This window comes from Falco punctatus (genome assembly GCF_963210335.1).
Source record: "Falco punctatus genome assembly, chromosome: 14".
NCBI classification, from domain to species: Eukaryota; Metazoa; Chordata; class Aves; order Falconiformes; family Falconidae; genus Falco; species Falco punctatus.
The window spans coordinates 1,463,816-1,478,671 of NC_137594.1; the positions used below are offsets into that span (position 1 = coordinate 1,463,816).

The 14,856-nt window shown below is 43.8% G+C and overlaps 1 protein-coding gene across 12 annotated transcripts in view; it reads right to left on the reverse strand.

The window, feature by feature from the left end:
* LOC308053646 (uncharacterized protein) overlaps positions 1–14,856 on the reverse strand; it is a gene marked incomplete at its 5' end in the record, with an annotated part of 168,661 nt that overhangs the window by 46,834 nt on the left and 106,971 nt on the right. The window contains one exon of one of the 12 annotated variants that reach the window (XR_013923713.1): positions 4,701–4,907. The exons of the other annotated variants lie outside the window; for them this stretch is intronic. Of the gene's footprint in view, positions 1–4,700; positions 4,908–14,856 lie in introns of those variants that run through there. 12 annotated transcript variants of the gene reach the window in all.

Consider the following 14,856-nt stretch of genomic DNA (forward strand, 5'->3'; position numbering starts at 1 on the left):
GCAGGTCTGATCAGTTCCCAATGACCAGGTAAAACTCCAGAGAGGTTTGATTTTGGTTTTTTATTATCTGTGTTCTAACCAAATATGGGAGTTCCTAAGCTGCTGATTAAAAATGCCGCCACTTATATTTGCAATATCTGCTTTACGTATTTATTTGATAAATCAAAAATAGAGGTCAGCTAAAGAGGCAAACCTACAATAATAAAGCATCTTCTTGCAAAAAGCTTTTAGCTGTTTCTTTAAATTATCATTAAATTTAAACTCATTTTTCCTAGTTTTCACTTCTGCAGTTAATAACTTTTATATAGCAATCCTATAATTACATTAACAAAAAAGCAAATTTCCCCCATTTCTCACAGCATTACTAGTATTACAGCATTAATGGTATATTAACCAGTAAAACTGCAAATTAAGTCAACTCATCTTCCACTGATAGGGCATGAATTTGTAATTTAGGCGGGTTTGAAGTTTTCAGTGGTTTTTTAACTATTATCAAGCTTCTGCTTTTCCCAGTGTAACAGTAAAACCCACACAGGAGTCATTTTCACATTCTAATCACCATACAGCACTCTTCGTCTGTTTCCCGAAACACAGCAAACACGGGAAGTGTTCCAGCGGAGAGCGAACCATGACATTCAGCTCTGGACACCAGGACGGGACAGGGAGAGGTGGCGACACACCGAAAGGCGGCCAGTGACCAGGGCCAGTGTAGCACATAGCCTCCTCCAGAAAAGACTTCTGGTAAGTGTCTTTCTCTACAATTGCCCTTATTAGCCAGTGCACACCCTCAATATTCCGGTCAAGTCCATCATGTGCCACCCTCAGGCTCACGTGGTATGGAACATGTCACTGGAAGCGCCGCCTCTGCCAGCAAGGTCAGCCCCGGGCAACCAAGTCAAAGCCGTTAGTGCAGCAGAGCTGGTGGGACATCTCCTTGAGCCCCACCTATGCACACAGCCACGCACACCCACCCCAACAGCCTCAGTCACACACAGCTACAAAACCAAGTCAATAAACGGCTAACGAAGGGGCAGGGGAAGCGTTTGTGAGCATCCACTGGCTCCGGTGCCCCTGGATGTGGCACCCCAGCTGCAGCCCTCGCATCCCAAGGCGCACCGGGATCCTCGCTTGACCTTTAGTGCTCTTGATCCAAGGAGGACAGGGACAACCCAAACTCAGGATAAAATGAACAGAATTTCAATAATCACTTTAACAGTCAAAAACATATCTTTGGAATATTAGACTTATGCAGTGGGAAGGAAACATCAGAAGTGTTCCATTTCAGACATATAAAGGCTTACTGAGCTAGTGAAGCACAACAGAAACACTCAGTGACAAAGGACATCACAGCCCTTTATAAACTGAACTGGTGGTTTCCCAAATTTAATATGCATGAACAGTGCATGTGAGTCCTCTTAAATCCAAGTACCAAACCCTGCCTGTTTAATAAATCTCACCAGTACTCCACTATTAGACAGGGGATTAAAACTAATCTATCAATCCCAAAACCAAGCACAGAGTGGATTAAAATGCAAAACACATGAGAGTATGAAGATGCTTAATGCTAAATAACAAACATTTCAATCACAGAAATCATTTTTATCTTCTTGTTTATGCTAAGTAGATACTATTAGGCTTAATATCTGTATTAACACAAGTGGGGGAAGAAACAGTTTTAAGGAGACCTAAATACTTGAATGCTACTGTATTGCTTGCAAGCAGCAGCTCTCTTGTTGAAAGTGAGTACACCATGGTGTTTAAAATAATTGTTTACTCTCCGAGGCCAGCTCAATGGTGCTTGACCTTTTTCTATTTTTTTAACCTAAAGCAATGCACCCATAGGGTCTTGAGAAAGACAGAACTTAAACCTGTTATTTGCATCGTAATATCTGAATATCACATTACCCCTAACTCTGGTTGTCACAAATGTTAGTCTCATACCCTGATGTTCAGTGCCGCTTGTCAACAAACTGCGGTTTGGGGTGGGTTTCGTTGCGTGGGTTTTTTTTAAAGGAGTAAATGAAAAAGAGTTCATCCTACCATAGCATAAATATGATAAGCGAAGATGTGGAGAGAAGTGTGGAACTGTGTTTGCCTATATGAAACAGAGGAATGGCCAAATGTGATTCACACAATGGCTCCCAGTTCACCCAATAATTCACTTTATCATTGTCACTCCAAATTCATATTGATGAGATGAGCCCCCTTTCTGGGATTGTACACAAGCAGCGTGAAGCTATACATTATATCTGCGTTTGTCCATCTACCTTGCAGAGATAAGGACTTGGGAGCATTGCAGCCAGCTGTGTCAGGAGAAGGCACTCTGTGTGTCCTTTCATACTTTGAGTGCTGGGAAATGCCCAGCGTTTGCCTAAATTCACCTGAGAGCATCCAAAACCTGCAGAACTAGACCATATGCAGTGGCATCCAAGCAAAAATTACCCACTGAATCAATGATTTCAAATCAAATTGTATGATTTGATATGAAACAATATCCACCAGGGATCCGTCTGCAATCACCATCACCTTCATTTCACTTGTAGGCATATCAGGTTATGAACTGATGTCTGCAGATGTGAAGCTGGTGCATTAACCCAGTGGTATTATCACCAGCAGAATGTATAATGAGGAGAACAAGAGCGGCTGGTCTGTGTGTGAGGATGGATAATGTCACACAGGTTCAGGCTATCTAGCTGGAGAGGGAGATTTGGTGAGGGGGGGGGGAGGGGAGAGAGGAAAGCCAACCCCTGCCCTCGCCTCAACAACACTGACTTACAATGATGATGATTTGTCCACGGGGTCTTGCTTTTGGTGTGGCAAGAGGCTACAGTGCTATTTCAGCTGAAAAACACAGAGAAGTTGCTCTATTCTTGTTTGTCTTTGCCTGGGCAGCTAAACATTTTTTCTGAAGTGTCAACTTTCCCTAGTTACTGAAGTCCTGTCCACAGCAGTGCACATCCTTAATGGAAAGCCTGAAATAAAGATACAAGCATACTATTTTTTCTGAGGGTGAGACAGTTAAATAAACAGATTTATGCTGTCCCAATCTCTTAATTTTAGCAGAAGTCACAAATTCAAGAAAACAAAAAGGGAAAGAGTAGCAGTTTGACAGTTTCTACATGTATCAGAAACATCAGTATTTTATTTCACGATAAAGTAACAAACACAAAACAGCGAGCACACCCCCTCAGCTCATTTGTTTGAACAGTTACATTGCATTATCTGACTACAGCTCAATTTTTACCTGCTGGTACCCTCCATACTGCCTGTGTCTGCGTCATCTTAACATACAGCATAAGCATACCATTCACGTGTATCGACAGCGTAATGGAAAGAAGCATGACCATCTAATTTCACAAATGAAGGAATGTACATAAGTAGCTTCTATCCATCTCCCTCTCCCCTAAGGGAACTGCTGCACCTCTCCCCTGGGTGCAGGAGCTGACTGTACAGGCCAGGCTGTGCTGGGTGTCCTCCCCATCCCCCTCCAGATGCACCCCAAGCCCGTGCTCTGCCCCTTTTCCCCTGCTTGTGGGCAGCATTGCTCCCTGGCAACTCTCACCCCCAAATGCCCAGAGCAGCTCAGTTCTGTTATTTAAAGGCATTTTCACTTTCCCCACTTAATATAACACTCAACACCAAAGATGCCACGAAGGAGGTGAGAAGTCAGGAACATTACAAGTAAACAGCTCACAGTTGTTAGAAAAAGCTGTACAAAATAAATTAATGACAGTAATTAATGAGTAATTGTGGAAGCACTCATTAAAATGCCATTTGGAGAGAGGAAATACCTTTGACAATCACAAAATACCTGGGGAAAAAACTAGTCCATGGCAGGGTAGGGTTCAAAGAAGAAACCTGTGTGCAGAAGGGAAGGGAAGGAAAAATGGTGGAAACATTTCAGAGTGCAGAAATTATTTGAACCTCCATAGCAGCTCTGGATCAACTGGAGTTATCTGAAGCTCCCCTCAGCTTCTCCCAGTCAGTTCCCAGTGGTCAACAGGCAGTAGCTGCAGTTGTTATTTCCCCTTTTGGTGCCTTTCCTCAGAAGAAAAGCCATGTGGCTGGGACGCTGAATAAAATGGAGCAGAATAAAACAGTTCAGTGGGAAGGGACCTACAACAACCATCTAGTGCAAGCTACCAGATGTAACGTGAATGACCAGGGCAGATATGCCCATGTGCGAGTCAGGTCTGGCACTGAGACTTTAACTTGGGCTAAGAGAGAATAAAAAGTCTGTAGCGTAAGTACTTGTGTCTTGTCAGCAGTCACACACCTCCTTCAGCCTCCAGCTCCCATCTTCAGGCTTCCCACGCACACGTGCGGTGCGGTACGAGGCCAGGCATTGCGCAGCCTTTGCAGCCGCGCTGTTTGGAGACCAGCTGCACCGCCTGCGCGTTTTGGGTACCGTTGTCCTTAAAACACGGTGACACTCAGAAATCGCCTGTAGCGTTCGCAGGACCCAGATCAGCCCACCCTGGAGCGGAGTCCCTCTCCCCACCCTGGGCTGCCCTAGAACAAAGCGGGGCTGAGGGGACCCTGCACCGTTGTTCGGCAGATCGGAGTGGGTGGAAGTGTGGAGGGGTTTATAAGATTAATTCTTATCTCTCTGGGCAGTGGGTCAAGTCCAAACCATCACTCAACGAACCCTATGGATAATCTCCCTTTATTACTTTCAATCAAACTAAGTGTCTGCAATCTTCAGTGTGGTTACAAATTTATTGAAAGAAATGTAGAGCTTTATTATATAATAGAGAAAATATAAAATAGTCCGAGTAAGCATCCATTAAGTTTTTACATATCTCATTGCATAGCAAAGCTCCTTCAGCCTCGTTGCATTAGCACCCAGCAGCTGTTTGGTGGGTGAAAATTCGCAGAAAGAGGTGGACATTACACTTGTCCACTTCCTAGTTAAAATAAAAGAAAAAAATGTGATTAGGATTATATTTGGCATCAAATCTAAAACTTTGTTGTTTGTGAATATTTAACAAATGCGCTTTTGTGAGAAATCAAATTTCTACTGTATTCTGGTTAATGGAATTCTGCTGCAGCCCCTGGACAAAACAATGTAAAGCTGCCTGGATTGTGGAATCATTCTCCTCCAGTGATGGATAATATAGCATGAGGTTTTACTTGGTTTGATTAATTTCAGAATATTGCAGAGAAGCTGCATAATCCCTAAGATAGCACAAAAAAGAAGGAAGACATGATGAAGTAGGATAAAAGCGCGTAGTAATGAAGCACAGGCTGTTTCATATTTTACAGAAAAGCTCACAAACTCATGGGTTTTTGGCAAGTAGCAACCACAATAAGGGGCGACACTGGAATGTACTTTTGCTTATGCAATTACATTATATGATCTGAGCAGGGGTATTTTGAAAGCAAAAACCTGCTAAACATTTCCACGGCTGCGACTGGAGACAGAACAGAAATAGAAAATGCACATTTCCTTTTTTCTGTTCACAACGGCTATTATTTATACAAGTACTGAATATGGAAAAGGCTCTGACAAATTTACAGTGGTGTTTGGATGGATGAGGATGACGAATGATGGATGAGGGAGGCAGAGGATTCCCTTATTAAAGCATCAAATCTTTCCCTAAATATCAAACAGACATCTTAGCCTCAATTGCTTGACTCATAACAAAAATTACGCAAACCAATGAAGTCATATTTTGCTTCTTGATAAAAACTGGAAATTTGTCTTCCATTATACATTAATTTCCACCACATAACTTAGCATTTTTTTTATTCTGTGCTTTATACCTATTTGAAATATTTATTTATTTTGAAGCGAAAAAAAAAAGTAAAATGTGACAATACAAAAAAAAACCCAATACCCAACAAATTATAAATTAATTTCAGTACCAATTAGGCAATTGGCATAATTAAAAATTGCTCTCTTTGGAAGTCTTGGGAAATAGTTCCAGCATTACAGCCCACAGCAGCCTTTGCCAGTGCCCCTCGAGCAGAGCCGTAGCTGCTGGGGAGCACGGCAGGTGCTGGGCAGGCACAGGATGCAGCCACACTCATGCTGGCCTTGAGCATGCCGGCATGGAGAAAGTATGGAGGGGGAGGGAAAAAATATACCTTTCCTCCTGAGGTGATTTTATTTTCTGCATGGACCCAGCAGGGCTGTGCTGGCATCCCATGTGCCTGCAAGCAAACAGCCGGCAGCAACCCCAGGGCACCGCAGACCTCCAGCAACACCCACCTCCCTTCCAAGGGCTGAATTTAGGAGGGTAAGACAAAGGGCATTGCAGCCCAGGGCTGACAGGGACAGGTTTGCCACCTTCCTCCCCACAAACTGCATTCGTGAAGATGGGTGCTGTACCCAGGGGTCATCACTCTCCAGCTCATGCTTCTGTACCCACTGTGTACTGTGGGTACTGTGTCCCCACTGGAGCTTCTCTCCTATGAAGAAAGGCTGGAAGAGCTGGAAGTGTTTAGCCTGGAGAAAAGAAGGCTCAGGGGATGTCATCAATTTATATAAATATCTGAAGGGAGGATGTAAAGACGACAGAGCCAGGCTCTTTACAGTAGTGCCCAGTGACAGGACCAGAGGAAATGGGCACAAAACTGAAATACAGGATGTTGTGCCTGAACACCAGGAAACACTTTTTTCACAGTGAGGGTGACTTTTTTCACCCAGTGCAGGGTGAAACTGCAGGAACCACCATACAAGTCACTGCTGTGGAGCATTCCTTTGTGAAAGGGGCCAAACCATCAGTAGGAATTAATAGTTCTTTGACGGCATCACTTGGTCTGGTGTAAGATCGGCAACCAAATAAATTTGTATATAGGCAAAGAAGGTAATGAAGCTTCAGTCAGTTTTAAAACCCACCAGATGCTTCTGGCCCAAGACAAAACAGAGCAAAGATGTCTTGTTCGGTTGTGCTGGGAGAAGTGCACATTCAATGGCAGAGCGAAAAAACAGAAAACCTAAAATTCTTGAGATTCACTGAAAGCATTAAGAAGGATGAGGCAGGCCCAATTCAGCAATACACTAGACCAGAGGTTTGCTAGCTAACAGGCAACTGAAGCTGTGTTCAATTCCATGATAGAAAATATTTTTTTAATTCCAGAAAAAAAAAAAGTTAAAAGTAATTGTTAGTGGGTCTCAGAAAAAGCTTCACTGCTCAGCTTCAGTCCTGCAGATGCATCATTTTAGTTTCAAAATGTTTAATCCAAGGAAGTATGAATGTATGCACCAACTATTACAAGTCCATCGGAAAACACCATATGGACGTGCTAACTGCATCAAGTAAGGTAAGGAGCCCCGAGCAAGCAGAGAGCAACCACCAAGATCTATGCCTGTAGTCCTTTACCCCACCTTTGAGAGTTTCATAGGCACAGACAAAATTTAAAAGGTGTCTACACTTAAAATATGTTTTCAACATTGTAAAAAATGGCACAGTTTAAAAGTAAAGATGAACAAAACCACTTTTTGTACAGATGGGGACAGTCTGATTCTTCGGGTACGTACTCATTTCCCAGTACACCCACCCTATTTATTAATTTCAACCTGTCTCTGTATTGTCTTAAAACCTACTCCCTTTTCTTTCCAACTGCACATAGGAGGCCAAAAAGAAGGGAAAAACCCAAAATAATCAACCCAAAAAACCCCAGAGCTGCACATGCCCCTGTTGCAATGAGAAGGAGCAATCCTAACCTGGGCTCTCAAAGTTCTCCAGAGAAATCGGCACAAACAGCTGACTTTCCTTGTCACCATCACTGATGCCGATGGCCGTGTATGCCTGGAGCAGCTAAAACTGAGAGCATGGCAGGGAGAAAGCATTGCCTTAAAGCCTCCCCCCGTTTTCTGGCTTCAGCTTGCAGGTGAGCAGCCACTGCCCTAACGTTTGAGCCACACTGCTGCTGCTGCTGCTGCTGCTGCTGCATATGCTGGAAGCGCGGCCACCTAAGCACCAACTGCCCGCAGGGGACAGGGCAGACTGAGAGACCATCCCTGGTGCCAGGCAGGGAGCTGCAGTCCCAGGGCCAGGCGCAGGATGGGTGCCCGGAGCACCAGGAGGTGCCTGCCTGAGGCTGGGAACAACGGTCCCCATGTCAGGCTGATACATCCTCCCTGCCTGCCTGGGACTGACCAGGGGCCAGACTCAGCAGTTTTCTTCCTAAAAGAATGTTTGCATTTTCCTTGATGTCAAAAAATCAGCGGTGACTCACTTTAAATGAAGACAGATGGCAATAAAAACACTTCTGCTGCTTGCTCATCCCCACGTGCCCACATCCCTGGCCTGCCATCTTACTGGGACAGGTTCCTGCCCCCCGCAGCAGGCGCGGGCTCGCTCTGACCGCTTGCAGCACGACTGGTGGTGTTTAGCATTTAGAAGTAGGTCAAAGAGACAGATACACATCGATCTAAATTTAAAGCATCTCAGTAACCCTTTGGATTGTAATGAGCAGTTATTTATTAAGGCACAAATTTCTGTTCTGAGCTATTAACAAAAAAAAAACCCAACACCACCCCAAACCAAACCCTAAGGAATTTTCATTACTGAAATATCTTAATACATGACTTTACTGATGTGAGCGGTTCCTTTGAAGTCAACAAGACGACTCGCACGTGTAACTGTTTGCGGGATCAGACACTTAGTTTATCATTTTTAAGTTCTGCTTCAGCATGATGAAAGTATTTCAGTGGCACAGATCAGAGCCTGTGCAACCCACCAAAGAACTAACTTTTTAGCAGAGGCTTAACGAGGAAAGGAGAAGCACCCCAAGTGCTTGAGCAAGAAGAAGCTTCCAGGACTGGGGGAAACACCAGGGAATGTGTGGAGGCGTCGGGAGGTAGCGGCAGCTCCGAGCAGCGGAGCAGTTGGGACCATGTGCGGAGCAGAGCAGCAACCCGAGCTTTGCAGCGGTGCAAGAGGAAACTGGTGAAGAAACTTGAAAGGTAGAAATGGCAGGACCAAGTAACAGGGCAGGCAGGGATGTGGCTGCTGTCTTTGGGCAAGGCTCAAAGGCAAGAAGTTACCAGGACGGGATGCTAGAATCGATAAGGCTGAAATACTGTGGCCAGAAAATCCAGTATATTCGGATAATATGGGAAAATAATGTGTAACACATGTATATTAAGTATTCTCAGCTATAATGTATAGTAGCGACCATCCTATTTCAAAAACAATATTGCATAATTAGAGGTGATTCACAGCAAACCATCAGGAATGATTAGGGATATGGAAAATCTCTCACATGACCGCAGATTGAAAGACTTTTTTTTTTAACCTTAACTAGGCAATAAATAAGAGGAGACATAATAACAGCATATAACATAATGAATAACCTACAGGGGGTACATCAGCTGCTTCTGTGCTATCTCATAACACAAGTACCTGGGCATCCTCCATGAAATTAAAAGGTGATGCATTCAAAATCAATAAGGGGAATTTCTTTCCACAAATGCAAATTAAACTTGGGAACTCCCCGACACAGAACACACCAAGCAGACGAACACAGATGCAAAAACGAAGTAGACATTTATGCCAATATAAAAAAAATCCAGAATTATAGTAGTTAATGGTAACAAAAAAAAAAACCAACATGCACACCCCAAAAAAACCAACCAAACCTCTTACAAGTTGTGGTTTAATTCACTTTCTAATTACAAAGAATCAAGAGGAAAAATAGTACATGTGCAGACGGTTGCACATCTTACTCAACATTTCTTGTTCCTTTTCCTGAAGCATTTGATCTGTTAATGCAGGACAGAGTGCTATGGTAGGGGAAGAAGAAGTGGATGCTGTCAGCTCCCGAGCCATGGTTTTCTCTACCAGAGAGCATACACACACCCCAGAAAAAGAAAGACAAAATAAGAATCCTCATTCTCACTCCCACATATGTGTGCAGAGCTGATGACATTCAGCCACCACCCAAAGCAGCGGTTCCAGGCTCGGTCCTGGGCACTGCCCTGCAGCCATGGTGCCTGGGAGCAGCAGCACACTCGCATCCTTGTTTTCTCAAAGATTTAACATTGCTCCTGCCCCATCCCACATCCAGATTCCAGGAAAAGGAGACAACAGCCTACACCAGTTGGAAGTTATGAGAGAGTTAAAAAAAAGTACATATTATATTTATTATTCTGTATTTTTATCATATTATTATTTATTTTATCATATTATTATGTATTTATATCATACATTTATGCATGTAAAGAAAAGCCCTCTCCTGCAGCCCCCTTTTCTGTAAACACAACTCCGTGCGGAAGATGCAGAGGCCATGGCTCAGCTTTATGCCTGGGACAGAGGACAAACTCTGCCGCCCCCCCGTGCCTTTGCAACGGCGTCAATGCACCAGAGTCGGCAACGGGAAGGGTCACTCCCTGCAGTGCCTGCTGCCCGCTCGGCATGTGCCATGGGCCACGGTCCCATCTCAGCTGCAGAGCCCTGTACAACCAAGCGTGTCCTGAGCTGGTAGAGGAGGTGGCTGCAGCCATCCCATTTCCCATCCCAGCAGCTCACCTCGCCTCTCAGCCTCTCCTGCCAGCTCAGATCCCCGGGCAAAGCCAAGCGCTGGGCTCACCAGCCTCCCCAGCAGCCCTGGTCCACCAGCAAAGTGCCTCTCAACACCCAGTCCCCTGTGCTGTCTCCTCGCCCCCTGCCCAGTACCCTCCAGGCTGAAGCCTGCAGCTCTGTCATATATTTATTATTCCGAATGCTGATGAGAACACAGAAGGGTTATTTTGCACCAACACCCTCACAGAAATGGTATCAGAGCTTTTCCTTTTTTCCAGATGAGAGCTAAGCACCACCAAAACCCCAGAATGCTAAATGAGTAATGTATGTGCTCCTTTCTTCCCAGAGCCCCATTAGCTCTCTATTAAGGTCCACACATGCACTGACTTTACCTTCAGACCACTAAGCTGTTGGTAGATTTCACTCTTTAAAACACTCCCATGTTTTCCTCTTAGCTACAGAGCTACACATGCAAAACTTCCAGATGAAAAGCCTGCAGACAGCACAGGTTCTGCGCTTCTGGGCTCAGCATCCCAGGAAATGGAATCCACATGAGAAAACATCCCCTTAACTGCCTTTTTATTAAATCTTGTCAGAAAGCATTTTCTCCCGGTTTTGTGTGTGGGAAAAAAAAACCCAGTCCATTTACAAAAATAATTGTTTGGCTCAATTTAATCAAAAATGCAAAAAAAAAAAAACAACCAACACCTCCTTTCAAGAATTAGTTGTTTTTCATGTTAAAGGTCAGAGATTTTCAATCAAGACAGATATTTAGGTGAAAAATTCCATTTCCTCACAACATCATTTTTAGCTGGGAAAAAAAAAAGGGAGCTCCCCCCCCACCACCACCCCCCAGTATCTCTTGCTCCTCAGCTTAATTAGTTTTATTTGTTTTCCTCACATCACCAGCACACCGTGCAGGACTCTGCCAACCTCTCCCGTGATCGTACAGGCAACACCAACATCACTGCCATGGTCTCTGCACACCAACACGCACACTGGGATGAGGAATAATGTGCCTTAATGGTGATGTGAAATTTTCAGAAGTGCCTTCAGATTGTGAGTCATTCACAGTTTCACTCTCCCAGGAAACAGATACCTTATCTGGGTCTCAGTAAGGCAGATAATTGTATTTTCAAGTTGCCACAGTTGCATATGGCTTCTCAATACCTGCCCATGTGTTTTATGTGCTCCTGTATGCCTGCCACATGCCTGTGAAGGTAAAGTACCATAAGCAAATATACTCAACAGCAGTTACACGTGACTACACAAAAGAACGATGAACCCTTATTCAAACAACAGCTTGGAGGGGGTGTGGAGGGATCACCTGTAGATAAATTTTGGGTTGGTTGGTTTTGCTTTTGTTGTGAGTGATCTCAACCCCCAGAATGAAGCTCTGCAAAAATACAGCTGTAAGAAAAGCTAGATAAGATATAAAATGTACACCCATCGGTTTCTTAATGGTCTGTGCCAACATTTTTGCATGGAAGTCAATAATATTCCATACAGTTTGTGGGTGTATTTTTCCTAGTGGATGCAATTTTTACCAAAAAAAGAAATTATAAATAAATTATTAGTTGGGTAAAGCTGCATTTGTTCTTAAAGGAGAAGAGGATCAAAGTAAGGCAGTGTGAAAGAGAAGGCAACAGATACACCTAGAATAGACTGCAAACACCTTTAACTCTTCTTTCATTACTGCACCTGTTAGAGTAATTTTTAATTATTGTTAACCTCATATTTTTATATTGTAAATCTCTAATAAGTCACATTTACTTCCCCTGGGTGATGTGTTTTGATATCTGTTTGTTTATTCACTTTAGTGCCTGAATGGTGGCGACAGAAAAACCTTTCCATAGTATATTTAACATGGCAGTCTAGAAGGAAACCTGCAGTCCTCATAATATTTCTGAAAATAAAATAAATAAAATATCTCCTCTTTCATTTGCCTTTGAAGCAGCCAGCAGCGGTGGCTGTTTGGCTCCTGCTGCACACCTCACTCCGCACCCAGGCAAACGGGCATTACCCCACCATCACCCCAACACCCCACTCGCACGGGTGGAAAGCGGCATTGCTACGCAGGAGCCCAGGGCTGTGGGTGCACAAGCCCTGTGCAATACAAACAGGCTGTGTTAGCTATGCATGAAAACATACTTGTAATCCATTTAAAACATCTAAATTACAATTTATGCAGCAACAGGATAAACCATAACGGTGAGAAGAACAACCCACTACAATGTCACGAGTGGGAAGCTTCTCCGTGGCTTCAGGCAGTGACCTGTCTGCTTTGTACTTCCAGCTGTGGGGAGCACCAGCAGCTGCCAAGAGAGAAGGGGCTCGCCTTCACCCATCCCCAGTTTCCACCTTCGTGGCTACAACTCTTGGAGACCTGGGAGAAGCTGGCTGGGACCTGCGACAACCCAGTTCAGAAACTGCACTTCTTCATTTCATTGCAGGATCACGTGTGGGATCCCTGAGCGTGTGGAGGAAAGCACGACGGCTCAAGCAGAGGATGTTTTGCTAAGGAGATGCAGGTGGAGGAAGTTCGGATGGGACAGCCAAGGCTCGAGACATCTGACCGACGGCGAGAGCAGCACAGCATGCCCAGACCTTCAGCGGCCGGATGAGGGAGGAGCTGGCTGGAGGCACCAGCACCCACACAGTAGCAGCTGGCACAAGATAACAGAAGCCCATAGGCTCCTGGCCATTAAATTCCAGTTTTCTTTTTTTTTTTTTTTTTTGGTTCTTTTTAGAAGTGGCAAGAGATCAGTTGATGCCTCCTAGTCCCTTCCAATCACACTGTCTGTGATTTCCGTGATCTCCTAAAGCTGAGGAGCTCAGTCCTCATTCAAACAGAAAGTCTACAAGACCACAGAGTGAAAATCACAGGCTGATGTCATGTTTAAGGCCTGGGGAAAAACCTCACGGGCTTATTGGGCTGCCCTAAAAAAAGAAGCAAGCTTCAACGCAAGCTTTTCAAGACAGAAAAACTCCCAACAGCAGTTACGTTTTGTTCTGGATATGCTCTGAGAACACAGAAAAGTAATCCATCTCAAATATTACGGCTTTTCTATAGACAACGCATCCAAAAAGGTTTCTAAATGTAGGAAAACAAGTATATAATTACATAATTAAGCAGATGTACTGCAATTTTTCTTTTATGTTACTCTTTATATTTTTAAAAGGCAACAGGACAGAGCTGCGCTAAAAAGCAATAAAGCACGGGTAATTTAATACTAAATTACATCCATATTGAAAAGTTTACATGAAGTTGAGAGCAGACAGAGGTCAGGTTTTCAACAGGACTGTCTTTAATTGTGGCCATCAGTTTTAGCAATCCAGATCTCTGGATCAAAGACAAATATAATGCGTTTCCTCAACACTGAATAGTGAAAGCAGACAGTAAGCATGGCACTATCTTGCACCAAAAGGTCATAAAAATGATTATCAGAGGGGGAATATGTCTTGCTGTTCAACACACACCTTCACATAACGTACTGTATTTTCAATAGCTACATTTTTCTAGCAGATTTTTCAGCATTTGGGAACATAAATTAAAAATTTTACTATTAGTTTTCAGATGCAAAGCAGTTTTCTTGTCCTGTAATAAATGTGCCATCTTTGTGTAGGTCTTTTTAATTTTTTTCAGTTGCTTTCAGTCATACTTTCAGCCCAGTAAAACAATTTCTCCCTCCTTAGGGAAGAGATGTGAGCTGAGACACTGTTTTCTTTTGGGGGTGGAAGGGGGAGAAAAGAAAAAAAATAATCAAATGAGGAGTAAATTATCAGCAAATCAGATAGAAACAAGTTTCCTAGATCCGCAGATCCATTGTACAAATGAAGCAATTTCATCTCTGCTTGCTCTGGGGGGGTGGGATTTTAAGTGGCCAAGGGGGACTGGAACGGGATGCTAGCAGACGAAGCATCACAACATTTGCATGCATAGACCACTCAAATCTGCACCAGGAGACTACTTGTGAGAATCCATCTTTTTTCACTTAACAAGATACAAAATATAAAACACATTTGCCTCTTATTAAGCCTCTCTTGTAAGTGGTTCCAGGTCCACCATTTTTAAAGAGGGGGAGAGGGGAGCCTGGATGCTCTCTTGGGAATTTCACGGGAGTGACTGGAGATGAGGTGCAGGCTGGGAGCCTTTATTACTTTTTTTTTTTTTTCCCCAAACTTTTTTTCTCCCCCTTCTCTCTAAAAGCACAGAAGGAATAACATTTCAAATCATTAGCATTTACTTTAAGTAGCACTTTCTTCAACTAAGCTTCCCTTCCTGGCCCTCACCCTGTTAGCACTGCGCCCCATTCTCACACGGAGGAGCTGCCCTGATGGAATTACACTCTGGTTTTTGAATGCAGAAGGTGTTGCTTTT